We start from the raw sequence: 27,997 nt of genomic DNA, 5'->3' as shown, positions 1-27,997 counted from the left end.
GTTGTTGATTTTTGTAGTTATGCATCTCCCTCCCTCTCTCCCTCCTGTTCTTCCTTTTCCTAGGTCTCTCTTTTTTGGACTCATGGTTTTACACTGTAGCTCAGTCTTGGCCTGAAACTCACCATCATAGCCAATGCTTGCCTCAAAGTAGTCTGCCATCTTTGGCCTCCTGTGTGGAGGGTTAGAAGTGGGAGCCACCACACCTGCCATAATTCAACCATTCTCATTCAGATTTACCATACAGCCATAAGGGTGATACGTTAAGATTTTAGTACTCTCTTTGTTTTCTTTTTTGCAGTCTAACTGTACAGAACCCTGGGTTCCAATCCCAGCACAGTGTAAACCCATGCAGCAGCACATTCCTCTAATCCCTGTGTCCCTGTGGGTCAGAAGTTCAAGGACATCTTTTGCTACAGAACAAATCTGAGGCCAGCCTGGGCTACATTTTGTTTCCATGTAGTAAGTGTATATCCATTTGTGACTGGGCAGTGGAGAATCTAAGCAGCTGTGGGACAGAGCTGTCAAGCAAAGAAAAGAAGAACAAGCAGAGAACAAGGCCATGTCACTCCCGCCGTTGTGGGAAATATCTGCATGCAGACCTTAGGTAAGGATTTGAGCAAGTAATAAAGACTATCATTTATTTCCACAGGTGCTTGCAAAGAGGCCCATGCCCACACAAGTTACACTTCACTGTCATAGGCCAGAGTTAGCCAATAGAAGGGGACAGCAAGAATCCAAAGAAGAGGACCAGACGACTCCCGTGTCCAGTCTGGGCTAGTCTCTGGAAATGTGTATACATCCATGGTTTCTTACCTCAGCCAAGAAGCCCTCCGCTACAGGGTCAATGGCTTTCAGGTTTTTAATACCTGCTGGGTGTGTATAGCATCAGGCTACGGGTACTTCTCCATCTGACCATTTCAGCCTTTACGGCTCTGCTGTTGTGTGTTTATGTGTGTGCAAATCTAAGAAAGATTTCCCAAGAGCCCAGATTACACGGATGTTCTGTGGCACCTAGCCCAACAAAACAGCGAGACTGGCAGGATCTCTCTGCTATTCAGCAAGGCCAGTTCTTCAAGGGTGGGTGGAGACAGAGGCATGGGTAGATTTGGTACAAAGGATGGGTGTATAGTTTTCCATTCACAGATCTAAAGCCATGCTGTTTCTATTGACCAGTGTCTTGCTACTACCTACCTACTCATTTCCACACATGTTTGCCTTGTTGACTTGGAATTACCATAATATAGTGCTGAAAGGGAAAAATAAAAATAAGAGCTCAGGCAGCTGGACTTTATTGGTGGTACACTTGCCTTGTCCAGCACTGCCCAGAGAAGGGAAAGTGGTTTTTTTTTTCCTTCATGGTATGAATTTCACAGCAAAGAAAGAGAAAAACCCGAAGAGTACAGATGGATGCTCACAAATTATCATGTAGGGTGGGTCACTGCGTAGAAAATTATCTCTTACTGAGAAAAATTTTCCTTCCAAACACCCGCAGTTGGAAGCTTGATGGGCACAGCTAGCAAATGAGGGTTTTGCTGCTAATGCAACTGAAGTCTATTTTAACTAGTTTTATCTTGTCAGAAACAACGGATTTGGGAACAGAAGCTGGGGTGGGGGGTGGGGCTGCAGAATGCAACAGGAGGAAAGAGTCCAAGGGAAAAAAAGAAAAACAAATTGCCTACAGTAGGAGAATAAATAAAAAGCCCCAGGAATTACTTATAGCTGTAACCTCAAAGGCCCCATAAAATGTAACTCTCTGATTTACCTTCCTTGTCTCCTGTAGTGGCTGCCAGACGAAATTAAAAATGGGTCCATGAAACTAGGGGGATTGAGAATGACATAAAGAATGCTTCAGAGGCTCCCAGATTTTAAGTGCTTTTCCACTTAATCGTCTTTGGTTGCCAGGTATGGAAGGACTGGAGAGGGAGATGGAGAGAGAGGAGGAGGGGGAAAGGGAGAGGGGAGGGGAGGGGAGGGGAGAGGGAGAAGGAGAGGGCGGGGGAGGGGGGGAAAAGGGAGGGGGAGAGGGAGGGGGAGGAGACTAGACTGGCTCGGAACACTTGCAGTGTGAGAGAGGACAAGACATCCTGCTTTGTGCACACCTCCTGCCTTTCCTCTCTGTGACGGATGCTCTGTCCATTTGGGTTCATGCCAGATCCAAGTATTCTAGGCGGTGGAAGCAGGCAACGTTTTGCATGCATCTATCAGCAATATCACTCAGTGATTCTTGGCTTTAGTTTTTTTTTGGGGGGGGGAGGGGGAGAGGGAGCACTTGGATGGCCGTGTTCCTGGGAGTGGGAGTAAAGAATAAACTTGATCCCTGCTGCCTGTGTTAGGCCAGCTCTTCCAAGGTGGTGCAGTACTGTGTCTGTTTGGGGACAGCGGATGCAATAAACGTTTACTGCTAACTTTCTGTAATAAATATAGAAATTATGAGACAGCCGCAAACCACAGTTGAGAGCAAGAGCTAGTGGTTGTTGTGTTGAACGGCTGGAGAGCTGTTCAGGGATGGCTGATTTAGGCTGAGCCAGCCTGCCAGTCTGTGGGTTGGTTGGCCTACTGTTGACTGATCTCCAATGGCTTCCATCAGGGCATCTGACTCCCTCCACGGATCTTGCATGCTCCTTCTCTACTGGTCTAGCCCAGGCTTGGTTTCTTCGTGGTAATATCTCCAGGTCAAGCGAGCAGGCAGGGTGCATGAAACTTCTTGAGACCCAATCCCAGAGAGAGGACATTGGCACTCCTGCTATATTTTCTCAGCCAAAGCAAGACGTTTTCTGGTTCAAAATCAATGGGAAGCACAGAAAGAAAGGCTGCAAAGTCAGGGGGAAAAAACTAGGTCACAAGAGAAATGAAAACGAGGGTCCTCCCTATACGCTACCAGGGTCACCATGTGCTGTGCCTGCAGGGTGCTTGTAGAAAGCCAGCCCTTCCTTTGACCCCATTGCCTTTCCTCTTTGCTACCATGTGGGGCACAGCTCACCACAAGCCTGTTCTTGTTGCTAGGGAGAAGGGCAACCCTGACTTTTCACTGTATGACACTCTCTTTTGTTTCTTTTTCTGGAAAGCAGAAGTGTTTAGACATGATTACAGAGGGGTGGGGATTTCTTTTCCGTTAAATTTATACCCTGGGTTTCGGGAGAACGCCATTGAAACCCACAAAGAGGGCCAACGGGTGTCCTACTCTGATCCACTTTACCAGTCTGGTGAAGCCAGTTTCCAGTTCCTGCAGTGTCTGCTAACGCAACCGCTTTCTCCTACAGCAAATTACACTCATCCAAGTGATGGCTACTTGGCCTTAGCAGCTACAGTGTGACCAATGAAAGCAGGCTTTAGTTAATGATGGAGTGAAATGGCGATCTAGGAGAATGTCCCTTGCTTTAAGGGAAGGACAGTCCTGGGTGCAAATAGCAGGGTATGAGCTTTGGCTGAAGTTACATCTTTACTCATTTGCTTCTTTGGCTTGCACAGCCCGAGTCATTTCCACTCTCTCAAGAGTTTTCAATAAGCATGGGAGGTCTCCTGTCTCAGGCTCTGCATCCAGTAACACACACTAACATGCCTATCTTACACCACATGTGTTCAAGGGAAGGGAGAAGAACTCATGGTCCTCTTTGGTAAAGACCATCTTGCCACTCTGGTACCAGGGCAGGTTTTACATAATAGAGATGCTGTGGTGAAAGCAATACCCACAAGGCTTTGAGGCAATGGAAGCTTGAACAGCGTGCTGCCTAGACTGCTGGGAATTTTCAATATTTTATGTGTGGTGTCCTTATGACTCTCAATCATGATTGGCCAAGGCTTGGAGAAAGGAGAGAGGTGAGGGGTCTTGAGTAAGGAAGAAAATAAGTCAGTAACATTGAGATTTTTCATGCTAACCAGAGTCACATCCTAACACATAACAACCCAGAGAAACGCTTAGATTGTCTTTTCCCAGTGATTTTTTTTTTCATGACTATCTCTGTTGTATGTTCATCAGTGCGGAAGTCAAATGGTAAAGACACTCATTATGCTTAATAGGTCAAAGTTAACGGAGATCTCTAGGGCCCTAGGGGATGTGTGTGAGAATGGCTTCACCACCTGCTGCACAATGCATTGTGTTTGGTCTTCTCCTTAGGTGCGATCAGTGTGGCCTTTATTCATCAGCCTTCCAACCACCAAGTACCTCTAATCCATTAACTCTAAGTAGCCCGTGTCCTCTAATCCATTAGTCTTTGCCAGATTAATCTTGTAAAAATTAAGTCTCTACTGCTCTGATTAAATTCTCCCGTCCTCCAGTCCTGTTGTTCCACATGGCAATTTTCTTGCCCTTTTGAAGGCATTTCGGTATTCTGCTGTGAGCATGTACAACACTTCTGTACCCATTGATGGATGTGTAAGGTGCTTCCATATTTTGAGATGTGAATATCCTGGGAGACACTAAAATGGACCAAGGAGTCCGCATGTTTCCTCATCACATTAATTTCTATTATTTGGGTATCTTCCCTGATTTTACCTGTTTTCACCATCATAGAAACAGAGGAGAAAAGTGGATAGCAGAGCTTAAGGGCTCATGAAGAGGGACGAGGAAAGGGAAGATTCTGACCAAACATATAAAGTCTTAGTTGCAAGACTATGATTCAGTGACCTGCTGTGTTATGGGTCGTAGTTACTGTAGATTGCAAAATTGCTGAGATATTTTTAATGCTCTTGTCACAAAGCGATGTTAAATTGGTGAGGTGATTGATGCTAATTAGCTTCCGATGCATCCTATACAATGTTCACTTCAGTCAACGTATCACGTCATACTCTCTCCTATCTATCTATCGCAATTAAAAAAATAAACAAATTAGTCTAAAATTTCACTTGATTACCTTTGGCTATAATTTAAAACCTGAAACTAGCCAGAACCACACTAAAATCATTCTGTTTATTTTAAAATTTTTTTTTTGAATTCACTGTACATTGCGTATGAGTATATGTGTGCATGTGTATATGTTCATGTAAAGGTCAGGGGACAACTTTTGGGAATCAGTTCCCTTCTTTTACCGTTTAGATTCTGAGGACAGAAGTCAGTTCTTCGGGCTCTGCTTTAGGCACCTTTACTGCTGAGCCATCTTGGTGGCCCTGTAAGCACCTTTTATGACAGCGTGTCTATTCTGCCCCTTTTCAGTTCTTCAGGGTCTTACCAGCTGTAGGCTGTTTGCTGAGCAGGCCCCGAGTCTTGCCTTGGTGGGCTTGCGAGCATCCTTCTCCATGACTTCGTATTCTAAGGCTGATGAACCCCAAGTCGCCTTCCCATCAGCCTCCTCTTTCCCAGCACCCGTACCCAGCCTCTATCCATTTCATTCCCACCTCAGGATACATTACACACTTGTTATAGTCATTCTGGGCAATCGGGGCACACTAAAAATACATCTATCGTCGGAAGTGTGTGGTGGATGGATGCATCAGAATGCATAATTCCTCTGGAAGAACTGCCCGAAGTCTGAAAAACAAGCCTCGCAGAAACAAAGGACACGAGGTTTAAGAGCCCCGAGTTAAATAAGGCTTCCGTGGTTCAAACTCAATTTCTTTTATTCATGGAAAAGTCACATTTCTTGTGGCTTTAAAGAACTGTTTTTCTCGTACTGTGCCTCTCTGATGTTACTTATAAAGTCTGACCTGGAGAATTTAGGAAAGGTTCTCTTCCGTTTTGAGGGGTGTGTCATATGAAAAGAAAAACCATGCTCCATGACAAAGATGTAAGAACTTCTAGCTGTTTGTTTTCATGATTCTAAAAGTAGTTTGTATATGAGGGGAGGCACGGGGTTGGGCAGACATTATGTTGTGTGCATGAGGGGAGTCTGGGGTGGGGCAGACATTATGTTGTGTGCATGAGGGGAGTCTGGGGTGGGGCAGACATTATGTTGTGTGCATGAGGGGAGTCTGGGGTGGGGCAGACATTATGTTGTGTGCATGAGGGGAGTCTGGGGTGGGGCAGACATTATGTTGTGTGCATGAGGGGAGTCTGGGGTGGGGCAGACATTATGTTGTGTGCATGAGGGGAGTCTGGGGTGGGGCAGACATTATGTTGTGTGCATGAGGGGAGTCTGGGGTGGGGCAGACATTATGTTGTGTGCATGAGGGGAGTCTGGGGTGGGGCAGACATTATGTGTGACCATGAGGGGAGTCTGGGGTGGGGCAAACATTATGTGTGTGCATGAGCCGTGTCATAAGGTGGTGTGGGAATCCCCATGGAACAGAATCTATGCCTGTCAACTTGGGTTATATTTTTCAAGTGGATCTGGAGATGTCAGTTTCTCAAAACAAAGGAGACCGGACACACACGCACTCAGCAGTAGCTGAGCCAAGCTGGCTGATCACCAAAGAAACAGAATCGCAGAAGTAAGCAGGCAAGGGAGGCAGATCACATTTCTAATTACCCCCACAGCACCCTCATTTTCATGTGCAGGGCAGTCACTTGTTAGAAATGTTTGTGCCTCGGTTTAAACACTCAGAAAAATTCTGGTAAAGGAAGAGCTAGCGGTAGAGGGTTGTACACCTAAAACAAACATAGGTTTCCTTGACATTCAGGAGGGACGCTGGCCACACATTCAGCATGCATCACACAGCCAGCCATTCTTTAGTCACAAAACCTATTTTTAAGTAAGTAGGCAAAGGAATATGGTGCAGCCTCCATATAGAAGGCCGTGTGGAGTAAGCTCAAGTCCTTTCTGCATTGATTATCTCGTTTTCTCTCCTGGGTGGATCTTTGTCTCGTTCCTGGGTATAAACCATTCTCCTCCATAGTTCCATTGGTTCTTGGGTATGTGTATTTTATTGTTGGGGACAAGGGGTTCATGCGAATGGGATCACTGCCTTGTGTCGCCGTTGACCAGGTCATTTTTCATGTAGCTCATTTTCTTTGCGTGTTGATTGTATGCCCTATAATTCTATGGAACTCATCTTTCAGTTCCAAACATTTCCTTTGAATGGAGTCATTAGGGAGCTGGGGGGTCAGGAACACACTTGCCTTGCCTGAACTCTATCCCCCAAACCCATAGAGTTAAAAAAAATCATAATCCCAAGGTTCAGAAGGCAGAGATGGGCAGATCTCTGTGTCTCACTAACCAGCCAGCTTTGTTTACTTGCTAAGCTCAGGTCAGTGAGACTTCATCTGAAAAACAGAAACAAAAAACAAAACCAAACAAACAAAAAATAAAACCAACTGGGTGGATGGCTCCTAAGGAATGGCACCCAACACACACACACACACACACACACACACACACACACACACAGACATACACACACACACAGAGACACACACACACAGACATACACACACACATAGACACACACACAGACATACACACACACAGAGACACACACACATACACACACAGACATACACACACAGACATATACACACAGACACACACACATACAAACTCAGACATACACATACAAACACAGACATACACAGACACACACACAGACATACACACATACATACACAGACATACACACAGACACACAGACATACACACATAGACATATACATACACACAGACACACACACACAGACATAGACACACACAGACACACACATACACACACACCCTAAATATAGAAGGTCATTAGGGATTTAAACTATTATGATTATTTAATTAGAAGGTAGAAATAGTGTCATTTCCTTCTGATTAGGATAACTTGTGTTTTTTTTTTTTCTTGTGTGATTGCTTCTGTCAGTACATTCACATTGATTTGACATGTGATCGCAATAGGTCTCTTCACCGTCTATCATTATTTTTTTTTTTTTTTTTGGAGCTGGGGACCGAACCCAGGGCCTTGCAAGCCGCTGAGCTAAATCCCCAACCCCCATTATTGGTTTTATATAGTAGACTAATCTTAAATCTCAGAGATTAACCCTGTTTGATCGCTATGTGTAATCTTTTGGATGTATTACTGAATTAATAATTCCCAGTGTTTCTCAAAACAACAGGGTAATTGCCCATACGCACACTTAGGACAGCATGGTCGAGCCCCACGGAATCCCAGCGTAGAGAGAAGAGGTAGTCTTGAAGTCTTACTCTTAGCCGAGGAGCTATTGATAATTGATAGCTTCCAGGAGAGGAAGAGTCAACATTCTATAACACTGGGGCCCTAGATAGGTAGAGAAGCTCTGGAGGACGGACACACAGCCACAACTCTGTGGTAGCACAAATTGGTGTGTTCTAAAGAGAAAATGAGGACACAGTGGGGTGGATCTGAGAGGGAACAAGGGAGTGTGGTAATGTGATCCTTTCCCTGACAATGACATCATGCACCCCACTCACTGGCTGCTTTATTCATTCATTTCATGCAGCCTAATAGACAACTTCATCGAGATCCAGGTTTGGGTATGACTCTGTCAGCTAGGTTTCCTAGGTCTGTGGAATTGGGGGCTAACCACCGAGTTGGCGAGCATGTGTGTCTATTTGTGCGCATGTTGTTAAGGTCAGAGACAACTTGGAGTACCTGGGCTAACAACTTCAGGTTGTCAGGCTTGGAGGCTCTTTGCTGCTCCCTCAACCCCTCCACTCCTACCCCTTCACTCTACCCATTAACATCTTGCCAGCCGCAACTTTACTCTTGAGAAGTCGGCTGCTCTATCTGTGTTAGCATCACAGTGATCAGTCTTCAGTGTATTTCGGGATAGTGTGTGGAGTCGCTGACCTTGATGTCTTGTGAATAGGTGGAGGGGGCTTTTATAAAAGAACATGGGACTGTGTTTTAATGGTACAGTTTGGAGAAACAGAGACAAAGCACATTCAGAAAATAGGTGGGAGTATTTTATTTTCTTAAAATGATTTGTTTCTGTTTTATTCAAGAATTTTTGCCTGAATGCACGTGTCTGTGCACCAGGTGTCAGCAGCGGCACCAGAGGCTAGAGAGAGCATCCCCTAGAACTGGAGCTATAGTTAGCTTTGAGTTACCATGTCATGCTGGGACCAGAACCTGAGTCTTTTGGAAGAGTAGCAAGTGACTTGAGCCACTGAGCCACTTCTCCATCCCTAGAAGTATGTAAGTCCTCACTCCTGTGTTAAATATTTGTCACAGTGCCTAGCAAAGGGTGTGGACAGACTCCTGATTAAGGAGATCTCTGTGGCTTTACTATAACAAAGACTATTTTGAATTTGGTTCATGTCTTCTGAGTTGTTTTCATGCTAAGAGATTTATTAATCTTCTCTTGGACTGCACTCTGAGCTGAGAATTATAAGATAAAGGGAAAAAATAATGATAGGAAAATAATTGCCAGGCTCCTTCTGAGACTTCTCATTAGAGCTGGATTTAGTGAGGTGTTTGTTGGCAAACCTGAGACTTACGTGGAAAACCTGGACTTGAGCTAGACACTGAATATTCATACGAACAGCCAGACATCAGAGGAGCACTAGAGAGGGGAAAAAAGTTTCCTGGGGACAGACACTTTCATGCCCTTGGAACTTAGCAACAATTGCTTTGGAACGATCAGAGCGAATTCTATGCCCTCTATAGATTTATACTGCAGCATAGGTAGAGAAGAACGCCCACTTACTGAACTGACAAGGTGTAGCTCACAGTGTAAATAATCTTGGTCAACACTCAGGACTGTCCTGGAACGCAGTGAGCCCCCATGAGATCTTCTCTCCCTTCAGAAATGAGGAGACTCAGGGACAGATGGTCCCAATTTCCAGACTCTATAGCTGCTAACCTGGTTCTTTTTTCATTTTATTAAGTTGTAGATGTTCAAAGATGTTTGGCCAGGAATGGACATTTCTGAAAAGGCCTTTTCTCCCTTCCTTCTTTCCTCCTTCCAACCTCCCTCCTTTTCTCTCTCCTGTCTTGTCCTCTCCTGTTCTGTTCTTTTTTCTCCTCTTCTCCTCTTTTCTCCTCCCTTCCTCTCCCCTCTTCCCTCCCTGCCCCTCTGGGGCCTTCTCTTCTCTTCTCTTCTCTTCTCTTCTCTTCTCTTCTCTTCTCTTCTCCTCTCCTCCTCTCTCTTCTCCTCCTCTCTCCTCTCTCCTCTCTCCTCTCTCCTCTCTCCTCTTCTCTCCTCTCCTCTCCTCTCCTCTCCTCTCCTCTCCTCTCCTCTCCTCTCCTCTTCTCTTCTCTTCTCTTCTTTTCTGCAAAAGTCCTTTGCCATATAGCCCAGGGTGTCCTCAAACATACAACCCTGTTGCCTCCTCTCCCAAGTACTAGGATAGCAGGTATGTACCACCACACTTGGCTCTGATAGGTCTTTCAGAATTAGAACTATTGGGAGTAGTGAGAAAATTCAGGATATTAAAAAGCATTCAATGCACCAAGCTTCATGACCCAAATTCAGTCCCGGCAAATCCTCATGGAAAGAGAGAACTGACTTCTGAAAGTTATCCTCTGACATGCACATACATGTACATGCCCACACACAAACACACACATAGGCACACAGGCATGCACACATACACATATTCACACACATGGACACACACTCACATACATGCACATATATGCATACACTCACACATACACACATGTACTCACGCATGCACTCACACACATGTATGCACTCACACATATACATATGAACTCACACATGCATAATGAACACACACATTCATATACATTCATACACACATATTCATTGCACACACACAAATTCATGCACACATTGTACACACTCACAAATACACACATATTCATTCATACCTACACACATGCACTCACACATTACACACATGCAGTCACACAGGTACACATGCACACAAATTCACACACTCACGGACATTCAGACACAATCACACACACATGTACACACACATACATGCACACACTTTATAAACAAACACAGTAATGATAGTTGTGATAAAAAATTTAACAGACATAATAATCTTAACTTTCTGAAAGGAGATTACATGTATGAGAAAGCCAGAACATGGGCCAGAGACATTTAGAACATTATTTTTGTCCTTCATTCTATGTGTGAATTGGCAGGGTCCATGGCCCCAGGTTTGCCCTTGGTTATAATATAGGTGATGATGGATGGTGGATGGATGGACAGTCTACTCAATACTTTTGCATGTAGTGGCCTTGTGTTCTCACTATCTAGGCACCAACCTTGTTTTCCTGAGTCTCCCAGGGGGAGGCACATAGATACTTTATTGTAGAGAAACTAGTCTTCAACCCAAAGTGGCCTGGTAGTCTGAGTTGCATATCAATCTCTGCGACAGAAAAACACTTTATTCTTCAAAGTTCACTTGTCCCTTCTTCTTGCCCTTGAAAAGCTCCTATTTGAAACGGCAGGGAACAGAGGAAAACTAACAGAGTTTATTCTTTGGATTTCTACCAGTTCAATTTTTTGTTTTAGTTTCTAAAATAAATGTTGCTGTTTAAAAACAAAAAGCCAAAGAGAACTCTGATTTAGTCGTTGCTTCCACATATAGGAGGGGTGGATTTCTTTTGTATTTGGACCATTAGGGCTTTTTGATTCATTGTCATTGGGATGCTACAACCATCAGCGGCCAAAAAATCCTGGATAAGTGATACTGCAGAGGGATTCCCCCCAATACTGTGAGAAAATGAAGACTTCCTTTTCCAGCTTCAGCTTGCCTATGGGTTCCTCATTCTGTTCTTTCTATTCAATCTGTCTTGTTTATCTCTCTTACTAGTCTTCTGCAATGTGTTTGCTTAAATGAAAGGACAGATGCTGACTCCCATATTGTAAGGCATACATAAAATCAACAATTAGTATATATCCACGATAAAGCTACTGATCTCCATCATTGCTAGTCCTAGGAAACGTGTATTCCATGTCCACTCCATGGGACACCTTGCCTTCATTTAAATGCATAGGAGAGCCTAACCCAGAGCTATATTCAAACCCATCCAGGGGGAGTCTTCAATTATTCTAAGTGATAAAACCAATGAATATTTCCATTTAAAACATTTGAAAAGATTTCCCCCCAAATGTATTCATCCTTTTTGCATTTTTAAAAACTTTAATCCAGTCTATTGTCATCTACTTAAACAGAGGTAAATGTAGTTATAAATGGTTTCTGATTATAGTTATTATGTCTAGTCTTAAGTATATATAGAAGATAATGATGGCTTAGAGTGTTTTTCCTGGATTAAGTAGCCACTTAATGGGAAATAGATATCATGATTTGAATGCTCTTAGAATTATCAAATGTTAGGCATGTATGCCTACCACTACACACACTACACACACACACACACACACACACACACACACACACACACACACGCACACACACACATGTATCTGCTTCTATTTCACAGGTTCTTCTCTTAGCACATCTCTGCCACTAGAAGTCTGAATCCCTTGGACAGATACACCTTGTCCAAATGTCTAGCAGATATGTGGTGGACATCTAGTGCCCAGGTAGTGGCAGTATGATCAGGACTGAACCTTCCCTCTGGGAAGCAATTTTAGACAACTAGTCGGATGTCTTCATTCCAGAATGTTTCATTGAGAAGAAGACTCTTGTCTTATGTTTCTAGATTGTGATTCGATCCTCCTAAGCAAACATCTTTCTGCTCCCACTTGTCCCCATGACTAATTCTGACAAGCTCCTTATATCATACTCAACCTTAATAACGTTTTCATCTTTATCTCTATCGCCTCCTCTGTATCTCTGTCTCCACCGTATCCTCATCTCCACCTACACCCCACATCTTTTTCTTCATTTCTGTTTTCATGCTCAACCCATCTTTATCCTCACCTCCATCTCCATCCACCTCCACCCCTATCTTTGTCCTAGTGACATCTCCTTCTTTAGCCTTACCTTCATAGCTTCATCCTTACTTCCTGTCTTAGTCAGGGTTTCTATTCCTGCACAAACATCATAACCAAGAAGCAAGTTGTGGGGAAAAGGGTTTATTCAGCTTACACTTCCACATCGCTGTTCATCACCAAAGGAAGTCAGGACTGGGACTCAAGCAGGTCAGGAAGCAGGAGCTGATGCAGAGGCTATGGAGGGATGTTACTTACTGGCTTGCTTCCCATGGCTTGCTCAGCTTGCCCTCTTATAGAGCCCAAGACCGCCACCAGTCCAGGGATGGCACCACCCACAATAGGCTGGGTCCTCCCCCTTGATCACTAGTTGAGAAAATGCCTTATAGCTGAGTATCATGGAGGCATTTCCTCAACTGAGGCTCCTTTTCTGTGATAACTCCAGCTTGTGTCAAGTTGACACACAAAACCAACCAGTATACTTTATTCCAAACCAACATTTCCAACTCTGATTACCAATTCTAATTGTAATTACCCCTGAGTCATGATCTCCACTCAGAGTACTGCTTTATTCACTGACAAATTAAAAAAATCTAAACCCATACCCTCAAAATTTACTGTTGTAAGTCACTGTGGGACCAGCCAGATGATCAACATTGGTAAACACAATAGACCATTTCAGTTGATTGACCAATTGAGAACCAGAAACTGGCAAAGCATCACTTCAGTGGCCCCATATGGCTGCTCTATTCACGTCCCTGGACCTTTTCTGTTGCCTATAGTTCCCCTTAACTGTGCAGACTTATAAACCTAATTTTGTTCATCCACATTTGACATGACTGTCTATGCTTTCCTTTCATCTAAGACTCAAAATTCTTCCCATTGCCCATGGTGCTACTAATAAAGTTTCTGAAAGTCTGGAAAAGTAGAAACCAAAAAAAAAATAGAGAAAGAATACTACATTTTAATATAATAAAAAGTGCTGTAGGGACAGCATTGTGATTTGCTGGCATACAAAGAGATAAAGCAATTGCTTAAGAAAGTCATTTAGTAGATAATAAATCTAACTTGAATGAGGCCTCTGGGTCCTACCCCAATGCATCAGATTCCCTAATTTCAGAAACACAAATGTTATAAGATTAACATAGAATGAAATATTTGAGAGGAGATTAAGCATAGCCTGATGCACTATTAATCTTAACCTTCCTTGGAGCGTCACGTTTCAGAGGATGTAGGAAAGAACCTCAGAAAGAAGTAGCAAATGCCTGGGAGGCCAGTCCCACAAGTAAATGAGCCTTCAGTCTGTGGCTTCCTCGTGGAGGAACTGACCTCTGCCAGGGCTAGAATATATCAGTGTTGTTTGTAATCACAGCTCCCACCACACTCCTGACACTGTAACACCTGCAAATTGAACTTAGAGGCACAAGATAAATTATGCAATTTGTGAGGTGCCCAGAAAACAGCTACTGTGGAAAATTACCATTAATAACAGCCTCATTACAAGCTTAGTTTATTCTAAACTATACTGAGTCTTGACTCTCTTACCGATGCGTTATATTCTCTGTTATGGAAATTATATAAACTTATTAGGGAAAAGCGAACTCTTTCCATAGCAAAAAGAACCAAATTAAAAATGTGAAAAGAATCGAGCTTCAGAGTCCCAGGATAAAAACTTGTCAATGTTTGTCAACTTTGCACTGTAATTTCTGACAGCTAAAAATCACAAATTGTAACTCTCCACTTTCAAGTCAACGTGACTCATCCAAATTCAGCCCTTTGACACCAAAACAACTGGAAATTATTGAACTCCCTTAAGCTGGTAGTTTACACTTGTCAGACACGAGCAGAACGTGCTTGGGCTGAGAGGATCAAACTTCTGCTTTATACGAGGCTAATAATCAAGCACGTTTTCTGATTCGGCCTTCCAATCTGATGCTATTCAATGTCTTGTTTGGTTCTGGCATCATTGTGATTCAGAGGGCTCCATTTCCATACTGCAGAGGCAACTCTGCTTTTTTTTTCTTAGCATAAAACTACAGCAAACCTATTTGTAGACTGTAGCAACGTCTCGTCGAAGCGAGAAAAATAAGATTGTGTCAATCATGCTTTGAGTGTGAAAGCATTCTGGACAGCTTAAGCTATTTTGGGCAATGAGTTATTAAAAGATTCCCGAACTTTCTCTTATTGATCTGAAATTCAAGACTTGCTAGGTTGTCATGGTTTCACACTTACTTAGTTTGTAGAACTTTTAAGTTTTTGGATTCCTCGTGGCCTTTGACTCATCTTCTAGAATAGCCATACTTGGAAACAACATTTCTATATAGTTTTCAGTTAGACAAATATAATATAGACCTCACTGGTCCGGGCCTGAGTCAAGCCCTGAAATAGAGAGATGGGGGAATTCTTGTCACCCTAAAGCTTGTAGTTTCATAAAAGAGTTGAAATAACAGTCTGGGTACCTGTATTTTCTAGGAGAAATGAGACTCAAACTGGTAAAGACTGAATATCCTGTCCTTCTGCATGGTGCCAAGGCTTCCTCGGACCTAGGTATACTCTAGGACGTGAGATTGTTCCTAGAGGCACAGGTATTGGCTGGGAGGGTAAGGAAAGAGAGAGAAAGGGAGCTCTCTAGACAGGTGTCCCAAACCTTACTCTGCCCAGTCAAAACCTCTTTTCTTTGTTTGGCATCAGTCTATCCCTGTCATGAGCAGATGTGCCATATGACCTTTGGTGGCCAAGCATTCTGGTGTGGACCGTGTACAGAGTGTAGGCAGAATGCTTACTCTCTTGAAATCCCCTCCTAGGTGATGTTCCAGTTATTTTTCTGTGGTTATGATAAGATACTATCATCAAAAGAAACTTAGGGGAGGAAAGGGTTTATTTGGCTTATATTTCCAGGTCACAGTTCCTTGTTGAGGAGGTTCAGGGAAAGAATTCAAGCAGGAGCTGAGGCAGAAACCATGAAGGTGTGCTGCTTGCTAACTTTCTCTCTGCCTCACTTTCTTATATAACTCAGGCTCAGGACCACCTTCCTAAGACATAGCAGAGATCACAGCAGGATGAACCCTTCTATACCAATTAAGATCATCAAGACAATCTCTCACAGACACGTCCACAGACTGACGATGATAAAGGGGCAGTTACTCAATTGAGACTTTTTTTTTCAGTTAATTCTGGACTGTATCAAGTTGGCAGTTAATGTTAACTAGGAACAGTAGTGATGACAGAAATGACTATGGGAGGAACAGACACTGAATGTTTGCTATACGTGGTGGGAGTCAAAGGTCAAGGGAAAGAAAATGGCTTCCGCAAAGCAGCAACATTACAATGAGTCATAAGGTCATGCAGTGAGGACTGTTTCTGACTATAAGAATCGGTGGATAAGAGTGGGTGTGGAAGACAATAGGTTTTGTGGACATGGCGAGGGGTTAAGACTTGCTGCCGTTTAGTATGAAGACATGTCACATCATACAAATTATGGGCTTTTGATATTTTATGGTTTCATCCATTTACATAATGAATTTGAGTCATCCTGGATAACAGTCCCCCCATTCCTTTCCTTTACTTGCTGGAGTCCTTCTCCACGAGTGTCCCTCTGACTTCAATGACTTTATCTTATGTGTGGTACACGGAAAGTTACTTTGCCAAGTGTGGGGTGTGGAGGAGGTTATAGTAAGTTGTCTATGGTTATACCACTGAAGAAAAATGGCACCCTCTCTCAGATAACCACCAATTGCCAATTGTGAACTGTGTTTTTGAAACAAGTCTTCTGGTAGCTTCATAGAGGATGGGTTGTTGTCGTGATCCACAAAATCACTTGAAAATATCTGATGATGTTAGTGGTGTAGAGCACAGAGGTCACGGAAGTATCAACCTTAGCACATAAGAGTGTAGCAAGTTGGTCTATGTGCTCTGTTCTTCACATACAATGGTATCTCACAACATCCTAACATCCTTCTTCCTGACAGGGTTGGGAGCAGATTGTGTGTGAGTGACTTCACCCATCACTACATCCCCCTAACCCCCTTGAATGTCATATGCAAGTTGGTGTGTTACTTTTTACCTTGTGTGAGGTGGTCTCTCTTGTTTACCACTATGTATGCCAGCCAAGCTGACCTTTGAGTTTGCAGGGCTCTCCTGTCTCTGCATCACATCTTATGAGAGGGCAACTGGAATTGTATGCATGCACTAGCATGTGAGATTCATGTGCTTTCTGGGGATTCAAATTCAGTTCCTTTATAGTTTTTGTTTGTTTGCTTTTCTTGCAAGTGTTTATCTACTGAACCACCTCCCCAGATTTCAGATATGTTCTTTGAAACCACAGTAGTCAGAATCAATTTTCTTCGATCACTGTCTCTTTCTGCCTTTTCTTTTTACACTTTGTTTGTTTCTGTTTTTTTTTTTAAGTTAAGGCTGACTTGTCTATTTTTTTTCTTTCTGGCTAATATAACTGATTGTAAATAAGGTTGAATCAGCACAGACTTCAGAACTGGACAAATATTATATTTGTGATCTTGACAAAATAATTGAAATTTTACTAGTTTAATTTTTTATATCAATAAAAGTATGGGTTCTAGTTTTAAGTGCATTGTAATTTAATTTAGCTCATGAATGTGAGTTTCTTAATTTTATGTGCAATATATGGTGACACTCAACAAATAACAGAAAGAACAATTAGATTTGGCTTGTTTCTGAGTACAACATGACATCTATAGGGTACCACACATTCTGTCTCTCTGAACTTGGTGTCTTCTTAGGAATATTCTTCTAGATTTTGACTCTTCTGAGATCTCTTTTTTTCTCCACAACTTTTATTTAGTGTATTATTTAAATTAAGATTGCTTAAAATATAAAACCATGACTATCTGATCAACAATGACTAAGCTTTATTTGTATTCCATTGAATTTTCTGTTGATCTGTGGATGGTTTAAGATCCGTTAGCTACACAGACATCTCTCACTTGTTCATTTCATACCCATTTTCTGAGAGGAAGGGCACTGTTCTCTTTGACTATGACAATACTATTCCTACTGAAAGCAGTGTCAATTCTGCATGGCACCCAGTGTCTAGTTCAATGCCAACACTACTCTGTGGTTCTTAAGATCTTCCATAACATTGGTTCTCTGAGGTGACAGTCAATCAGAGTGCACAGGTTGCCCCAGATGTTTCTTTGACTTAGCTCAATTTTCTCCCTTTTTGTCTTAGAGTGCAAGCTAAGTGTGGAATTTTCTTGTGGAACGTTCTACTTCCTGAATCTGTCTTGAAAAACTTATTGTTCTGACTTTACTCTAGAGTGCTTGATCACTACTACTTGAGATTGGTTCTCAAAATGGCCACCTTATCAGCACCTCAGATGCTGACAACTGGAATCCCTTTTTCTTGGTGGGAAGACATGCATTGCTCTTTGGTATTGGCACTTTTATTTTACTAAATATCTTGAAAGAGATAAACCCCAGCATTTTATGGATACTGTCACAACTCTTTCCTACCACTTCCTTCCAGAAGCCTGAATTGAAGAGAACCCACTCTCTATGCATAGAAAATGTTACCCTGGGAGAGAAGAATGTCAGTGACCACCTGAGGATGCTGATGCGTTAGTCTGTTGAGCAATGGCTTACTTTCTGAAGTCTCCACATCACTCACCTACAGAATGAAGTCCCTCTACCTTGGTGTGTTTCAACCAAGTATGCTAAATTTATTCAAAACAAGTGGGTCTATGTCACCAAGAGTTCCAATTGGATTCTTTGTGTACTTTTTAAATAGTTTTCAGATCACATAAAAATCAAGATCATAAGCCAGGCATGGTAGTGTCAATCTGTAATACTACTGTTCAAGAAACTAAGGCAGGAATGTTGGGCTAGATATTCCAGGGAGATTCTATGTCAGAAAACTAAAACCCAACAGTCAACCAACCAAAACAACAAGATAAAACCTAAAATAAAGTATGAACAGAGAAGGAAGGAAACTGGCTGGATTGAAAGATGCATGTCTTTTGGGTCTCTTTTCTAGACTGACAGGTACTAAGAGAACTCCCAACAGAGGTGTATATCCTTTGCTTTGTGACTATCCCACAGGCACCAGCTACCTGAGCCTGGTGGACATTCAAAGTGGACTGGTGAGTCTGAGGAACTGATCTAAATATGTCATTTGATTTCCGTTAATTTGAATTCAAATCCATATACCTGGGTGTGGCTGACATATGGAACAGCTTGACTGTAGGCAGTTGTTTCCTGAACCTAATTTCTAGAATTGCAATCAGGACTTACCTTCTAGAATTCTATTCTTTTCCTCCCGTGCTCCTTTGGGGTGCCATGGAGGGTCGTGGGTTCATTTCTACACTTTCTATTTTTCCCCTTCTTAACACAACTGCAGCCTTCTAGAAGCCAGCTGCAGGCAAGCCATGCTGTAGGTAAGCCAGCTGCAGGTGAGCCAGCTACAGAAGAGCCATGCTGCAAGAGAGCCATGCTGCAAGAGAGCCATGCTACAGCTTATGTTAAGAGGGACAGCTCAAACCACTATGAGCAGTGCCATATGGAGCTTCAGACATGCTGAGCCTTCCTCCTTCCAGCTCATGACTTCTCTTCCCAGGTGAACTGGATTCCATGGAGCTCAGCTTGAAGGGAATTCTGCTCTAAAAGTGGTGGGAGTTTCTTTCTTTTTCAGGGTCAAATTTTTCAGGGAGGAGTTTGCAGAATCTCTAGACCTAACAAGCCCTATTTGTGACATTTTCTGAACAAGGCAGGGGATTCTTTTGGATGACAGCAGTGATAAAATGACCATAAACTAGTAAGAGCACCCAGTGAATTTATATTTACTGTGTGAAGTCTTTGCCCCGTATGAAAGATTTTAGATACACTTCCTCTTCCTAGTGATGGAGTGATGTGTAGTAGGAGTTTTATAGGGTAGACAAGGAGCCTCCGTGTTCAGGGAGTTGTGTGACTTGCCCAGCAGCAAGCTACCATGTCTCAGAGCACACTCTGTATGACTCCTGATTCTACTGAGGGCTTCCGAATTTATCATAGCCACACTATGAGCCAACTTCTGTTTCTATTCTCCCACGTCTCCTTAATCTACAACAGTCTTCCTCTTTTTCAAACGTGTGTGGGTGTGCAAGTGCATGTGCGCATGTTTGTGTGTGTGTTTATGTGTGTGTGTGAGAGAGAGAGAGAGAGAGAGAGAGAGAGAGAAAGAGAGAGGCAGAGAGACATAGAGACAGAGACACAGAAAGACAGAGAGAGACAGAGACACAGAAAGACAGAGACAGAGACAGAGATCAGGCAGATGTATGCCACTGTGTGTTTATGAGGGTCAGAGGACAATTCTGGGGTTGACTGTTGCCTGATATCTTAAATGATCCAGGGATAAAACTCAGGTGTGCACACAGAGCCTCTGCTTGCTAGACCATCTACTAGAAATGTTATTTTCTTGATTTTTGTACGGGTGGTATGTATGTATGCAGTGAGTCATTCTGTAACCCTATTCCCTCCCTCTTGTCCCTAGTAAGCCTTATCTCATTTCCAGCTTCTCTGTGAGTTTGACATTTCTAGATTTTAAGGCTTGGAGCTTCCTTCCTGTCTATAGTCCATTTACTTCACCTTTGTGCCCATTAATCTCTTAAAGATCAGTGTATGGTCCACACGTGGTATAAGTTGAGTGTGTGTGTGTGTGTGTATGTGTGTATGTGTGTGTGTGTGTGTGTGTGTGTGTGTGAGAGAGAGAGAGAGAGAGAGAGAGAGAGAGAGAGAGAGAGAGGTGGAGGTGAGGGGAGGGGGAGAGGGAGAAGTACTTATGGATGTACATGAGAAGGGAAGAATGAAATAGAAGCTTTCCAGTTTGATTCTCTGTTGCTGTAACCAAACACTGATCAAAATCAACTTGGGGAAGAAGTTTATTTGGCTTACATGTTGGAGTCCATCACTGGGGAAAGCTATGGCAAGAACTTAGAACCAAAACCCAGAGGCAGTAACTGAGACCTTAGAGGAGTGCGTCTTACTGGCTTTCTCTATGGCTTGCTCAGCCTGCTTTCTTATACAGGCCAAGGCCACCTTGTCCAGGCTTGGCACCACCCACAGTTAGCTGGGCTCTCTCATACCCATCAACCCCCAAGAAAATGTGCCAAAAGACATACCCACAACACAGTCTGATGGAGGCAGTTCCTCAACTGAGGTTTCTTTGCAAATTACTTTTGTGTGTGTGTGTGTGTGTGTGTGTGTATGTGTGTATGTGTACTCATGTGTGTGGTATATGTGTGTGTATATATGTATACATATGTGAGTTTGTGTGTGTGCACTCCTGTGTGCATGTGTGTGTGTACACACATGCATATTTGTATATGTAGTCAAATGCTAGCAGAATTTGTGAAGAACAATGTGGGAAAATTTAATTAGGGTTCATCTACAAGATCAGATTATCTAGTGAGTTCTAAATTTCCCGAGTGTATGGATTGCATTAAAGCTACCTAGGGAAGTTGCCTGGTTCTTATGAACTACATGACAGAGTCTCTGGGGGATAAACTGCCACAAGGCATTCAATTTATATTCAAATATGAATCTGAAATATGCACAAGTATCAGTGCATTTGCAGAAAGGTAGGGACAGTGACCTTGCTGGCATCCTAAGATCATCACTAGTTACTCTGGATAAAGGAAACCTGGAGACTCTGTACTCACGTACAGGTTTTAATTACAGTTTTACTATATGTTAGAAATTTTGTAAAAGAAGTATGAATCTTGTCCATTTTGTGGGAAAATACAAATTTTATGTTCAAGGGTACTTGCAGCATGGTTTTACTAACAAAAAGAAACCTTTGAAAAGTGCTTAAAACAGCTCTCACACTCATATGATGAGATGCACAGCTTTATACTTGTGTGCCTGTATGTAAAGATAAAGAATACCTTGTGCTTGACATATATGAGAAATGCAGGAAAGAAAGAAGAGAGGAGAAGGAGGAATAAAGGAAGGAGAAGAAGTAGGAGGAAGAAGGAAGAAGAGAGGAAAGAGGAAGGAAGGCGAAGAAGGAAGACAGGGAGGGAAGAGAGAGTGAAGGAAGGAGGGAAGCGGGAGGGGAGAGGTAGAGAGGGGAATGAGCTAGAAGAGAAGGGAAGGAAGGGATGGAGGTGAGAGAGAGCCAGAACCTGTGCAGGATGAGTGGAAGGGAAGTAAATGGTGGTGAGTCATTTTATTCAAGTATTCAATCAGTTTCTGACATGAAGTATAAGAAACTACTAACCATGATTTCCCCTGGAGAATTAGATAGAGATCAAGAAAAATATAATTCTCACATTTCATTAGTTTTATAATTTGTTTTCCTTGAGCATATTATCATTAGATAATAAGCGTCTCTACTCCCCCACCACCGAAAAAGAGGATGGTCTCGTTCAACTGTATAGAAAATTCTTACAGTAGTAAAGCTAAAATTAGTTTCTGTGTGTGTGTGTGTGTGTGTGTGTGTGTGTGTGTGTGTGTGTATACCTTGGTATATGTAATCAATTCTAGTGGTGTTGCTTGGTGCTTGGTCAGATTCTGCAGGGCTAGGGACACAGGTTCATTTGACGTGAGTATGTGCTAATGAGCATACACAAAGAAGAATGTGTCATGATGTTGCTCCAGACACTCTGTCTCCTTGGGTCATAAATATATTTCCATTCCCGATCCTACAAAAAGGAAAGAACTCAATGATCTCAGTCTTAGTAATACTGGAAAGCCTTTGTAGGCTGTGACTCTGACTACCATGCACGCTGTCATCATTTCTTTAGAGAGTTAGCTTTGCCTTGCAGGCAGAGAAGTTATAATGGTCTTTGTTATTTATAAATGAGGGCCCGTCTAAGACTTGATCATCACGACAGTTTTAGTCTTTTCCTATTCATCATGGCTCTCATTAGTAGACCAGCTACTGAGAGTATCTGATACTTTCATTATGCAGACCGGGGCTCAGGATATGGGGAGAGTCTATATGCTTTATTTGAATTTTGAGGGTTCTTACAACTTGGCCTTTGCTTTTACTTAGAAATTCGGAATCAGGAGGCTGGGCAGATGAGCATGTTGGTAAAGTGTTTGGTGTACAAGTATAAAGACCTGAGTCCTATTGGGGTTGCTCTGGTGTTGCTATTATTCAAATACTAAATACTGGCCCCTGGTTGCCCCCCAATGAGGAGATCCTCACATATTCCAAGTGATGCTATGTAAACCTTGCTCCCCAAGCTAATTGGTCAATAATTGGCTAAAGTCTGTGGTTGGGCAGTAGCGAGAGAAAGGCGGGACTTGAAGATCAAGGGAGGGGGTCTCAAGAGAGAACAGAAAGGGAGAAGAAGGGAGACCAAGAGAAAAGAAGGTGGTTCATTGGAAACACATGGCCAGGAGAAATAGCAAGCAACAAGGGATGCATGAGTGAGATGTGAATTAGAATAGCTCTGAAACCTGCCCGATCTAGGCTTACAGCTTGTATGTAAAATACTAGGGTTGTGTATCTTTTATATGGACTAGCTAGAATATGTAATTCCATTTACAGAGCCCAGTCACTGGAACTCACATAAGAAAGCTGGGCATAGTGGTGTGTATTTATAACCTCCTCCCTGGGAAGGCTCTCAGGTTCACTGGCCAGTCAGTCAGCTTAGCTGAATTAATGGTACTTGTGCTAGTGAGAGGTCCTGAGCCAGAAAAACCAAGTGGGCAGCGACTAAAGAAGACACCAAGGTTGACATCTGGTCAGTGCATACCCTGTCCCTCCTCCTCTCCCCACCAACCCCCCCCCCCACACACACACCATCTATAATTCTATCCTTAGCTGAAGCAAACCAATGCTTGCCATTTGGAAGGGCCTATAAGACATCGCAAGGGTCTATATACCAAATCCTGTAACCATTCTTAAAACTTCATATAATTTATACGAGAAGTTAAATAGCACAAAACCTAAGAAGATCACCAGATTTGATTGCATCTGTTATCCACAGGTGGATAAGTCTGGTGGACCAGAAGTTTAAGCAAAATAAGAAAGCTGGAATAGACACCTCTTGCTGCGAGCATGAGTCGACAATGCTAGTTAAGCCCAAGGAGCTAAGAAGTCACGGCTACAAACTGCTAGGACTGTGATCAATATGTTACTTTGACATTTGCAAACACCCTCTAGAATCAAAACACTATTTCAAACCTTTTAATGTCATTTTATGAAGCCAGCTTGCCCTTTAAATGTCTTTTATCCCCCTGAGAATTAAATCAGTTTGGGGAAGACCCTGTTTTGAGGATCTGAACAGCAGTTTAGGGAAAGAACAACAATAGCTCTTAACTTGGTTGTTATAGGCTGTTGTCATTGTCACAGCCAGACACTCAGTATTCGTCTGTCCTCTTAAAGATACTGGCAGCTTCTTCTCCTAAATGAAATCCCTGCCTGAGAAGCAGAAGGAGTTGGAGAGTCACGCCACCGAAGAGTTTGTGAGTGTAACTTGGAGAGATCGATGGCCCTGTCAGTGACATGGGAGATGCCAGCCAATTAGACTCGTTGGGGGAATATTCTTGGGATCTCTCTGGTAAGCACAGGAAAGAAGATTCTCCATGAATGTATGTCAAAAGGTAAAAATAAGTGGAGCAGAAGTTGCAGATGCCAGCCTATCATATCTCCTGTTTGAGGCAAACGCAGGAGCAAAGCAGTGGGAGGTACCTGGATAGGCTTGTCAGGCACTGTGTTAGTGCACACTGAATAGTGTTTTATGATGGCTCAGAAACCTCTGTGTTCCTAACAGAATTCAATATAACCAAACATGTGTGTGTGTGTGTGTTGCCAGAGGACAACTGCAAGTGTTTTTCCTCAGACAACATCCATCCTTTATTGAGACAGGGTCTCTGATTAGCCTCAAACTATCCAAGTTGGACACCTATTGGGCCTTACTTATCTCTCTCATTCTATGTCCTCAGTTCTGGGATTACAAGGATATAATTGACACTATCCAAGAGTAATGAATTTCAGTGCTTATACTCAAATAAGATAGAATATATCTGGTGTCCCTCCTAAAAGAATGTTTTATTTAAAGCAAATGACAAGGCCAGCAGTGTGAGTGAGTAAAAGCACTTGCTGTGCAAGCCTATGACATAAGTTTGATACCCATAACCTATGGTGGAGGGAGAGAGTCAATTCCCAAAAGTTGTCCTCTGACCTCCAGGCACTTGTAATGGTATTTGTACACCTGAAAAGCATGATCATGCAAACACGCACGCACACACACACACACACACACACACACACACACACACTAATTGAAATTTAAAAATTATGAATGACAAGAAGAAAGGAACAGTCTAGTCAGCAGTCACAGATCGCAGCTATTAGAAGTCTATGTTACTCCATTCATCTTAGAAGTTGTTAAGGACGCTGCTTCCAGTGTTTGCATGCTTGTCTGTCACATGATCTAAGAGGAAACGTGCACAAACTACAACTGTAGAAAACAAGAGTGATACCTTACAACGGTGCTTCTCAACCTGTGGGTTGCTATTCCTTTGGGGGTCAAATGTCACAGGGGCCACCTACGACCACTGGGGAACACATAAATTTACATTATTGATCATAAACAGTAGCAACATCACAGTTGTGAAGTAGCCACAAAATTATTTTATGGTTGGGTTCACCAAGGCATGAGGAACTGTGTTTAATGGGCACAACATGAGGAAGGTTGACAACCATTAAAGCATGGCAGCGGTCAACCTACAACTAAATGAAAGTGCACGAGACAGCCATTGTGGCAACGAGTGGCCTTCTCAGATACAGAAGCAAACATCTCACAATTCTGCTTCATCATGAGTAGGCATGCCTATGGTGTAGAAGCCAAACACTAGGGAGAATGTTTGCTACAAAAAAGAAAGAAAAAGCCAATAGTTAGGCCTACCTGGGAGGCTGGACTGAGAAATCACTAGTTCAATGATTAGAGTGTGAGTCCAAGACTAGTTTGTGCAACTTGGTGAGACCCTGTCTCAAAATAATAAAGGGAAGACTGTGGAGGTAACCCTGTGGTATCAGACCTTCCTAGTATTATGATGCCTTGGCTTCTATCCCCAGGAAGAAAGTGGAAAACTCATAGCTCTTGGAGTCTGTGGGTGAAACATTGGGGCCTGTGAGAAAAAGGCTTGAAGGCCAGAGGAGAAGCCTTGGAACCTGTGGCAGAGGTCTTGTGTATTCTGGGAAAGCTGTGGGAATTGTGTGACAATGATGATGACGATGACAACAAAAACAATAACAACAACAACAACAACAAGAACAAAAGACCTGTAGCCAGTGGGGATGACCTGGGAACCTGTGGGAAAAGGCTTGGAGCCTGGGAACAAAGTTGTGGAACCTGTGTGAAAAGCAGTGGGACCCTGGAGCCGTGGAACAGTGGCAGAAGCCTTGTCAAATGTGGATAAAGCTTGGGGACTATGGGAGAAGCCCCATGTATTAAGGAAATGTCTGACTGTGTGAGAAGCCTTGCGCATTGTAGAAAATTCCCTTGTACATCAAAGGAAGTGCCATGGAGAAAGACGGCCTTGGAAACTAGAACATGGTAAAGACAGAGAGACTTGTGAGGGAAAATACATCACGTGGATGAGGAGATACAACGGTCCTCTGAAGTACCAAAATACCAAAATGGCCCACCTCCAGAGTAAACTGCTGATCTCATCCGTATTATCCCTTCTCTGTCTAGGTCCCCTTAGGACATAGTTCCTCCCCAAAACATCCCAGGACTTCTAGGAGCTTAACTCAGTTCTCTACACAAGGGAATGGGCTGTGGGAGAAGTTGATTGTTAGAGTTCCAGAGATAGTCCAGGTCTCTTGGGATGCTAATGAGTCTGTCCTAGTGACTAGCAGAGCCAAAATTAGGGAGACAATGTGGGGGCCACGTGATCCATAGGGAGCAGGTTGGAAGAACAGGGAGAGCTGGGCCGTGCAGACAGCCAATAAATAGCACAGTATTTGAAGGTCACCATTTTAGGTGACTGTGACTCTGTCCTGCTGTGCACCTCCCAGGAACCACATAGCACTATGCTAAATGTCCCTCAGAAGGACAGGAGGCTGAGGCATTTATCGACTGATATGCGTCATTCCCACTGTGGCTTGGGGTTAGCCCTGCAGCAATGTTCCGTTTATTTTTTTATTTCTGAACTAGGAGACAAATACCCAGCCAAACCACTAAACAAATATTATATAAAATACTTAGAATCCCTGCAAGGTCCTGTGAAACATCACTGAGGGATAAATCCACACTTGGAGATCCAGCTTGACCTGAGAGCAACTCTCCTGGGTCTTCACTGACAGTGTGCCTCACAACCCTGAGGTTCACTCAGGCTTGGATGGAGATACTTCATCCTTAGCCACTATCAAAACTGCCCCCTGTGGCCCAAATAATGGAAATCAGCTGCCTCACTGGCTCAAGACAATCATCCCCATTATGGCCCCATTAGACCTCAGTCTGCACAGTTCTGAGTTTGGGCACTACTTGTTTTGGTCTGTGTCATCTTGTGACTCATTCTCATATATTAAGACTGGGTTTCTTGGGGCCATATTATGAAGGAACTCCTTAAGAAGTACTCCAGGAAAAACATAATATAGAAAAAGATAAAATGTGGTACAAAGAGGAGCAGCACTGCATGGTCCTTAGAAAGGTCAATGGGTTAAATAAAACCAGAACCAGAATCTTTGAAAGCTGGTGAAATGAAGGCAAAAGGATTTAGGGACATGCGATTAAAATTGCTACCTAATACTGCATACAATAGAATACTATACACCGCTAATCTCAGAACTGAGGAAGTAGAGACAGAATGACCAGGAGTTCCAGGTTATCCTTGGCTACATATTGGGTTTGAACACAGGCTGAACTACCTGAGACCTCATCTTAAAAAAAAAGTGGGCCAGCAAATAAAAATTCTTATAGGGTCAAGCACTTGAGTCAACAAGAACACGGTCATGTGACCATGCCCATGCAAGTACCATGTGAGGCAATTTCGGTCTTGTAATTCAATCCTATAAAATATCACAAACATGATTAATGCTGTTTGGAGAATAATACAAATGTTATAAACCGTGACAGACAAGCACACGTCATTGAACAAAGGGCTGAAAAGATTTAGAATTGTGAAACTATTATCCATTCTTCCAAATTTTAAATTGTTACATTGTTTGAAGTGTGTGTGTGTGTGTGTTTGGTGTGTGTGTGTGTGTGTGTGTGTACTTGTTAGTGTAGGTGTGTATGTCTGTGCATGTGAGTGTGCACATGTATTCATGGATAGGTCAGAGGTAGCCAGTGTTCTTTCTGTCTGTCCCTCTTTCCT

The 27,997-nt window shown here is 42.9% G+C and overlaps 1 long non-coding RNA gene across 1 annotated transcript; it reads left to right on the top strand.

Annotated features, from left to right (window-relative positions):
* On the top strand, positions 1-18,618 carry LOC102553940 (uncharacterized). Its single transcript, XR_356619.5, has 3 exons — positions 1-604; positions 1,781-1,902; positions 18,213-18,618. It is a non-coding gene; the product is annotated as an uncharacterized LOC102553940 (long non-coding RNA).
* Positions 18,619-27,997: the final 9,379 nt, after the last annotated feature.

Source organism: Rattus norvegicus, chromosome 8 (assembly GCF_036323735.1).
Source record: "Rattus norvegicus strain BN/NHsdMcwi chromosome 8, GRCr8, whole genome shotgun sequence".
NCBI classification, from domain to species: Eukaryota; Metazoa; Chordata; class Mammalia; order Rodentia; family Muridae; genus Rattus; species Rattus norvegicus.
This window is presented reverse-complemented; position numbering and strand designations above follow the sequence as displayed.